A 9,811-nucleotide genomic window follows, 5' to 3' on the forward strand; every position below is an offset into this window, starting at 1 on the left:
TGTGTGGTGTGTGGTGGTGTGTCTGTGTGTGTGTGTGTCAGACCCTTGGTGTCTCAGTCTTGGTGTGATATTTCGATCAGCTGACGATCCTATTCAGTCCCTGGATCAGCCTGTGAGGTAGGAGCAGCTCCCGACAGTGAGTCCGAGTCAGCTGGCACCTTGTGGAATGCAGCATGGGACTATATTAACGGACTATATTAAGTTTGTTCTGTCTGTCTGTCTGTCTGTCTGTCTCGTCTGCTGTCTGTCTCTCTGTCGTCTGTCTCTTCTGCTGTCTGTCTTGTTGCTGTTGTCTGTCTGTCTCTCTGTCTGTCTGCATGTCCACAGGGTGTGATGCTGCTTCGCGACCTCCTGCGCAGGTAAAACCACACTGTGGTGAGTCTCATCATCTTGTCCTCCTGTCCATCGTTCCTCTTGTTTCCTCCTTGTTCCATCTGTCCCTCTCTGTCCTCCTGTCCCCCTGTCCCTCTTATCCTCCTGGCATCTGTTTTCCTCTTGTCCCTCTGTCCTTCCTGTTCCCTTCTGTCTTTTCTGCTCCATCTGTCCCTCTATCCTCCTGGTCATCCGGTTTCCTCCTGTCCCTCTGTCCTTCTGTCCCTCGTTTCTTCTGTCCATCTCGTCCTCTATCCTCCTGTCCACTCTGTCTCCTGTCCCTCTGTCCCTCTCAGCCTCCATGTCCATCTTGTTTCCTCCTGTCCATCTTTCCTCCTGGTCCTCTGTCCATCTGTTCCCTATGTCCTTCCTGTCCATTTGTCCATCGTCCTTCTGTCCACCTTGTCCCTCTTCCTCTGTCCCCATCCTGTCCTTCCTGTCCACCTGTCTGTCCCTCTGTCCTCCGTCCATCTGTCCTCCTGTCCCTCATCTGTCCCTCTGCCTCCTGTCCATCTGTCCTCCTGTCCCCTCTGTCCTCTGTCCCTCATGTCCATTGTCCTCCTGTCCCTCTGTCCCTCTGTCCTGTGGCCTGTCCAAGTCATCTCCTGGACCGATTTCCTTACTTCCTGTGTGAGTGACACGCGTTCATGCCATCATTGTCTGTTTCTTCCGGCTAAGACAGCTGGCTCCGAGCTGAGAGCTGTCCCATTGTGACCACCAGACGATTTTTAATGAAGGACCAATCAGGGGAGCTGAGAGCTTGTGTCCATTTGACCCACAGACGATTTTCCTGAAGGACCCCAATCAAGAGCTGAGAGCTGGTCCATGTGTTGACCACAGACGATTTTACTGAAGGACCAATCTAGAGCTTGAGAGCTGTCCCATGTGCCCACAGACGCTTTGCTGAAGGGACCAATCAGAGCTGAGAGTGGCCATGTGACCACAGACGATTTGCTGAAGGGACCACTCAGAGCGGAGCGGCACGGCCCACATGTGCACAGCGAGCCGGTACCAACAACACTACCCAAAAAAACACACACACACACCACACACACACACACCACACCCACAAACACAACAGATCAGTTCCAGGTTGGTGTTTAACGTCAATCAACGTAGAGATCACACACACTCCAAACGTTTATGTTAGTTTCAGCTTGGACTTCATGTTGGGTTTCAGGCAACGTCCTGCTGAGTGCTGGCCGACCTGACTCTCTCCAACACAAGGAGCGGGGTGTGGGGGGGCGGGGGGAAGAGTCCGGCTTGGCGGAACGGCGTGCACACCGGGGGGAAACCCCGCCCCGCCCCCCCGCCTCAGCACCACCGCCAGCACATCCGCCAGCACGAGCTACCTAGCCATGCCCAAGAGCCAACACCGCCAGCACCGCACGCGCACGGGGAGAACCACGGCCACGCCGCACCAGCACGCGGTGTCGCACACCGCCAGCACCACCGCCAGCACCCCCGGTCGCACACCTCCAGCACACCCCAGCACACCGGTAGCACACCGCTCTAGCACACTCTCCAGTCTACACTGGAGCACACCGCCAGCTCACACCGGGAGCACACCGCCAGCACATCCGCCCGCACACCTTGAGCACATCCGCCAGCACACCGCCAGCACCTCCCGGGAGCCACACTCGTCCAGCACCACCGGCCAGCACACTCGGGGAGCTACACCGGCCAGCACACCGGGATGTCACACCGCGAGCACACCGCCCAGCACACGCCAGCACACCGGGACACACCGCCAGCACACCGGAGCACCACCCCAGGTCACACCGGGAGCACACCGGGAGCACACCGCCAGACACCTCCAGCACACCGGGAGGCACTACCGGAGCACAACCGCTAAGCTAACACCGCCCCACACCGGTTGGGCCACACCGCCATGGCTACCCGCTCAGCAAACCGGGAGCACACCGGAGCACACCGCCAGCATCACCGCAGCACACCGGGAGCACACCGCCAGCACACCGCCGCACACCGGGAGCACACCGCCAGCACACCGCCAGGCACACCGGGAGGCCCACCTGCCAAGCACTACCTGGGCACCCCCCAGCACACTCGCTCAGCACACCGGGAGCACACCGCCAGCACACCGCCAGCATCCCGGATGCAACCGCCAGCACACGACCAGCCCACCGCCAGCACCCACCGGGACACACCGCCAGCACATCCGGGAGCACACCGGGAGCATCACCGCCAGCACACCCGGGGAGCACACCGGAGCACATCCGCCAGCACACTCGGGCACCCCGGGAGCACACCGCCACACACCGGGCGCCCATCCGGTGGATGCCCCCGGGGCATCACCGGGAGCACCACCGCCTAGCACTACCGCCAGCACACCTCCAGCCAAACCGGTAGCACACCGTGGAGCACACCGCCAGCACACTCGGGAGCCACACCGCCAGCACCCCGCTCCGCCACACCGGAGTCACACCGCCAAGCAAACCGCCAGCACCATCCGCCAACCCCACGGGATGCACACCGCCCGTTCACACCTGGAGCACACCGCCAGGCACACCGCAGCTACACCGGGCGCACCACCGCCAGCCCACGGGAGCAACACCGCCAGCACAGCCGCCAGCACACCGGGAGCACACGTGTAGCACCCCGCCCGACAGCGTCCAGCACACCGGGGAGCACACGCCAGCACACCGCCGCACACGGGAGGCACACCGCCAGCACACCGCCAGCACCCCGGGATGCACACTCGCCATTCCCACCTGGAGCACACCGGTGAGCACACCGCAGCACACCCGCCAGCACACGGGAGCACCCGCAGCACACCGCCACACACCGGTAGCATCCCGGCCGCCAGCACACCGGTGAATCACATTCCGCCGTGAGCACATCCCGTCCATCACACCCGTGGGTCCCCATGCACACCGCCAAACACCGTGAGCACACCGGAGCACACCGCCAGCACACCTGTATTCACACCTCCATCACACTTGATCCACACATCATCACACATCCATACACCTTGATCACACCGACAATCACACCTCCATCACACCTCCATCACACCGCCAACACACCGCCAACACACCTTGATCACCACTCTCCAGCACACCGCCATCACACCTTTATCACAACCTCCAGCACACCTTTATCACACTCCATCACACCTCCATCACACTTTATCAACCTCCTCACACCTCCATCACACCGTTTATCACACCTCCATCAACCTCCCATCACACCTCCATCACACCTTTATACACCTCCATCACACCTCCATCACACCTCCATCGGTCTGTCTTGTCTGTCTGTCTCTCTGTAATTGATGATGATAGTCTCGGGTCTCTCCTGGTGTCTTACTACGGTTCCCCAGCCGGCCGCAGCAGCGTGTTGGTGTGTTCCCAGCGATCAGTCTGATCACAGCGTCTCTCTGCTGCTTCCCATTCTCACACATACGTGATTCCTGCTCAGTTTGAGAGAGTGACAGGAAGGCAACGCTCACACAACCACACACAAACCACGACTACAACAACAACAACGCTCTACAACTTACGACTAAACAAACCACGACTACAACAACGGACTACAACCACGCCTACAACAACCACGACTACAAAACCACGACTCAACAACGACTAAACACGACTACAACAACAACGGCTACAAACTACGACTACAACAACAACGGCTACAACCACGACTTACAACAACGGCTACAACTACGGACCAACGACAACAACGGGGACTACAACAACGACTACAACCACGACTTACAACAAACAAAAAAAACTACGGACTACAAAAACCACGATTACAACAACGACTAAACCACGGGACTACACAACAACTGCTTACAACTAGATACAACAACAACGCCCTACAACCACGACTACAACACCCAACGGCTACGATTACAACAACAAACGACTACAAAACAACACGACTACAACGACAACAACGACTCAACAACGACTAACAACCACGACTACAACAACCACGGCCTACAACCACGGCTAAACTACGACTACAACACGGCTTACAACCACGACTACAACCACAAACAACGCCTACAAAACAACAAACAAACGGACTCCAACACGACAACAACAACAACGACTACAACAACAACAACGTCGACAACCACGAATACAACAATGACTACAACTACAACAACAACGGACTACAAACAACAACGCTCCAACTACGACTACAAAGTACGACTACAACAACAACACCAACGGGGACTACAACCCACGACTACACGGACTACAACCAACGACTACAACCACGACTCCACCAAGGACTTACAACACGACTACAACAACACCGAATTACAACCACGAATACTACAAACAACGACGACTAAAACGACGGCTACAAACTACGACTAAACCAACGACTACAACAACGACGGCTAAACCTTACGACTTAAAACCACGACTACCAAACAACAACGGCTACAACTAATGACTACAACAACGGCTCCCAACAACAACGGCTACCAAACACGACTACGACTACAACAACAACACACGACTACAACAACGACTACAACACAGCTACAACTGTGACTACAACAACGGCTACAACAACACTACAACAACGGCTACACACGGACTACAAACAAAACAACAACGGCCCTTACAACCACGACTACAACTAAGCTCTCTACAACCCACGACTACAACCACACAACAACAACGACTCAAGCACTACAACCACGACTACAAACACAACGTACTACAACCACGGATACAACCACGGACTACCAACAACGACGGCTCCAACAACGACGGCTACAACTACGACTACAACACGGACACAACACCTGGTCAAAACTATGACTACACCCAACGACTAAACAACAACGACCTACAACAAAAACTACGACTTTACAACCCGGACACAACAACGGCTACAACTCTGACTAACAACCAACGGCTACAACAACAATGACTACAACCACGACTCACACCACAACGCCTACAACCACCGACTACAACAACCAACTACCCCTCAACCACGACTACACCAACACCGGCTACAACTATGACTACAAACAACGGCCTACAATAACAACGACTACAACCACGACTACAACAACAACAACGACTAACAACTACGGCCTACAACTATGACTACCACAACGCTACAACAACGGACTACAACAACGGCTACAACCCCGACTACAACACACAAACGGCTACAACAACAACTACAACAAACACCGGCTACAACAAGACTACAACGACTACAACCACGACTCCAACAACAACGACTACAACCACGACTTTACAACAACGCGGCTAACCTCGACTCCAACACGACTACAACAACAACGGACTACAAACCACGACTACAACAAACAACGCTAACAACCACGACTTACAACCACGACTACAACACCGACTACAACGACTCACCACCACGACTACAACACAACGACTACAACCCCGACTACAACAAACGACGGTACAACTCGACTACAACCACGACTACAACCACGACTACAACAACGACTTACAACCCCGACTACAAACACCGGCTACAACTATGGACTACAACCACACCGGCTACAACAACAACGACTACAACCACGATACAACAACAACTACAACCACGACTATCAAACAACGGATACAATACGGCTACAACTATGACTACAACAAACGTCCACAACCACGACTCCAACAACAACAACGGCTACAACCACGACTACAACAACAACAACGGCTACAACCACGCTACAACAACGGCTACAACTATGACTGTACATGATCTGTTGGGCTCCTTTAGATGTTGCTGGGAGTTTTTTTGGTGTCATAGTTTCAGAGCACTAGACTTACATAGCAGACTTGAGGGATGATGTCATGTGAGCTGGCTTTAGTGGCTCAGTGTTTTCAACCATAGTGTGTGGTGTGGTGTGTGTGTTTTGTGTGTGTGGTGTGAGTGTGAGAGAGAGGATAGATCAGCCGCTGGCTTTGATCAGCTCGCTGGCTTTGTTTTTTATGGCCGCAGCTAATCTCCTTCCACACGACAATGTGGATGATTGACAGTGCTCTCATCACAGACCGCGCCTCCTCCTGTGCACGTAAATACTTTGTCACATGTCTGTCACCTCGTCTGTGTCTGTCTGTCTGTCGGTCTGTCTGTCTGTCTGTCTGTCGGTCGCCTGTCTGTGTTGTGCTTCAGGGCTGGGTGTGTGAGGGAATCCCTCAGACTGAGCGTCTTCAGGCTCTGAGATCTGCGGAGCAGGCCGGAGTAGTTTACTGTAACGTGTAAGGGTGAGTCTGTGCAGCGAGCAGAGCGTGTGTGTGTGTGTGGGTGTTGTGTGTGTGTGTTTGAAAAAGGCACCACAAATCCTGTAAAGCACTGCTGTGCAGTGTGTTTGTGTGTGTTGGTGTGTGCATATGTGGTGAGGCTCCTGACGGTGTTGTTGATGGAGCGCTCTCAGGGGACAGCTGGTTGGTAGACGCGCTACCGGAGGAGTCAGTTCTGTTCCACATGATTGTCAGCGTGTTCCTCTTCACTGGCTACGTCTGTTGTACATCACTTTGCCTGTCTTAGCAGAACTGCCGATACGCTAATCCAAGAACGCTTCATCTGGGCGGGAACCGACGGGCCGTCGTCTCAGGCGTCTGGAGCGGAAGGCAAGAGGCCTGTCGACGAGCAGGCGATTGCTGATCTGCGGCGTTACGCGCGTGTCTGTAAGGGTATCACATGGTTGGTCTGAGATCGGCCATGAAATCAGCACGGTCCTGAGGTCGTCAGAACTGTGACGCGCAAACACGCAGACGTGTACGCAACAAGGTAGGGCAGCAGCACTTCCATGTCTGTGGTCCACATGATTCTACTCAAGTTCGAACAGAGCTTCATCTGATGTGTGTGTGTGTGTGTCTGTGTGTGTCTGTGTGTGGTGTCTGTGGGTGTGTGTGTGTGTGTATGTGTGTGCGGTTTGTGCTGTTGGGTGTAGTGGTGCTGGTGTGTGTGTCGTCTGTGCTGTTGTGTGTGTGTGTAGTGGTATGTTGGTGTGTGTCTGTGTGTGTCGTGTGTGGTGGGTGTTGTGTGTAGTGTGGTGTCTGTGTGTGTGTGTCTGTGTGTGTGTGTGTCTGTCTGTGTGTGTGTGTTGGTGTGTGTGTCTTTGTGTGTGTGTGGTGTGTGTGTGTGTGTGTCTGTCTGTGTTGTGTTGTGTCTGTGGTGTGTGTTGTGTCTGTGTGTGTTGTTGTGTCTGGTGTCGTGTGTTGTGTCTGTGTCTGTGTGTCTGGTGGTGTGTGTGTCTGTGGTCGATGTGTGTGTGTCTCAGTGCTGGGCTTACCGGAGCTCGTCGTTGCTCCCGCAGAACTCCAGAATCCTCTTCCTGTGGGTCCGCCGGGTCGGGGAAGAGTCACCGAGTCCATGACTGCTGTCAGAGAAACGACGAGGATGGATGGACGAGTACACACACACACACACACAAAACAAAACTAAACACACAACACACAGCACCACACATAACACACACACACACACAACAGAAATACACCTGAGTGTGACATCGGCCAGTTGATCAACTTTAACTGATCTGTCTCTGCACCTCTGTCTGTCTTCTGTTCTGTCGTTGTTGCTCTCACCTGTCGGTCTGTGTCTAGTCTGTGCTTCACCTGGTTGTCTGCCTGCGTCTGTCTTGTCACCGTGCTTGTCTGTCTGGCTTCTGTCCTGTCCCTGTGCTGTCACTGTCTGTCTGTCTGTGCTGTCTGTCTGTCGGATGTCTGTACACGCTGTCTGTCTGTCTGTACGTGCTGTCTGTCGTCTGCTCGTCTGTCTGATCATCGTCGTCGGTCTGTCTTCTGTTTTCTGTCTGTCTGTCTGTCGTGTCTGTTCGCTCGTGTGTTGTGGTCATTTGTTGAGGTACTGTATCAGCTGCTGGTTTTCAGCTCTGGGAGCAGAGATCAAACCGTACCTGGATGACGGGAGGCCAGGTAAGCTGTCTCACCTGTACAGACAAACTGAGCCTGACATGACGACTGGTTACTGATTCCTGATTCCTGTGGACTGGTCCAGTCCCAGACTCGCTGGTTCTGCAGGTTCTGGAGGAGCGTCTGAGCCGAGTGGACTGCAGCAGCAGAGGCTGGGTCCTCCACGGCTTCCCCCGAGACCTGCAGCAGGCCAAGAGCCTGAAGGAGAGCCAGCACCAGCCCAACAGGTACTGACCCGACCTCATGCGGACCTCATGCGGACCTCATGGTGACCTCATGGTGACCTCTGACCTCTGCTGTCTCCTCAGAGTCTTCTTCCTGGAGCTGACTGATGACGTGTGTGTGGACAGAGTCAGTCTCAGAGGGACCGACCCGCTCAGTGGACAGAGGTCAGCACGCCGTCTGTGCACCTGAACGCCTCACACACACAGCGTGTCACAGCTGTGATGTCATTTCCTCCCGCAGGTTCCACGCTGTGACTCGACCCGCTCCGAACTCCGAGGTCCAGAACCGACTGAGGACAAGACCCGAGGACAGCACACACACTGTGACACACACACTAAGCCAGTACAGGACACACACTGCAGCCCTGCAGGTACACACACACACACACACACACACACACACACACACACACATTAATCCACCACTCCCCAACAAGAGCTCTACTTCCTGTTTGAGTGACGTGTGTGTGTGTGTGTGTGCGTGTGTGTGTGTGTGTGTGCGTGTGTGTGTGTGTGTGTGCGTGTGTGTGTGTGTGTGTGTAGTCTGTGTATCCAGATGGACTTCACGTTGATGCTGATCAGGATCCTCACTCTGTGTTTGAAGCTCTGGAGAGCCGCCTGACGACTGAGTGACTCACCTGGACGGACAGGAAGTGGACAGACAGGAAGTGGACAGACAGGAAGTGGACAGACAGGAAGTGGACTCTGTCGTTCTCTCATCGTTTATTCAAAATGTTTAAGAACAAATAAAATGTTAGTTATCCGTCTGTGAACGGAGCTCTGTGTTGGGCGACAGATTGTTGTGTATGAAATATAGTGTAACGTTGATGTAACGTTGATGTAACGTTGATGTAACGTTGATGTAACGTGTAGGTTAAGATGTGGGAATGACGTTCTAATAAAGCAGCTGATGATCAAAGCTCGTTACATCAGATTTCATATTTACATGAGCTTCACTGAGAGTCCCCTGTCTGTCATGTAGGCGTGTGTGTGTGTGTGAACGTTGCCTCAGGCGGACTTTATAAACTGATCAGACGAGTTCACCTTCCACACACACGGGGAATTATTTTACAACGTCCAACAAGGACGAGACGAAGACACAAAAAACCTGGACGTAGTCTCTGAGACGTCCCTGCAGACTGTCTAAAACCTGGACGTAGTCTCTGAGACGTCCCTGCAGACTGTCTAAAACCTGGACGTAGTCTCTGAGACGTCCCTGCAGACTGTCTAAAACCTGGACGTAGTCTCTGTGACGTCCCTGCAGACTGTCTAAAACCTGGACGTAGTCTC

The 9,811-nt window shown here is 53.8% G+C and overlaps 1 long non-coding RNA gene across 1 annotated transcript; it reads left to right on the top strand.

Moving 5' to 3' along the window:
* The first annotated feature begins 8,250 nt into the window (after window positions 1-8,250).
* On the top strand, window positions 8,251-9,440 carry LOC113746503 (uncharacterized). The gene is made up of 5 exons (XR_003462933.1): window positions 8,251-8,300; window positions 8,383-8,524; window positions 8,606-8,686; window positions 8,763-8,892; window positions 9,065-9,440. It is a non-coding gene; the product is annotated as an uncharacterized LOC113746503 (long non-coding RNA).
* Window positions 9,441-9,811: the final 371 nt, after the last annotated feature.

The sequence above is a fragment of the Larimichthys crocea genome, chromosome X, assembly GCF_000972845.2.
Source record: "Larimichthys crocea isolate SSNF chromosome X, L_crocea_2.0, whole genome shotgun sequence".
NCBI classification, from domain to species: domain Eukaryota; kingdom Metazoa; phylum Chordata; class Actinopteri; family Sciaenidae; genus Larimichthys; species Larimichthys crocea.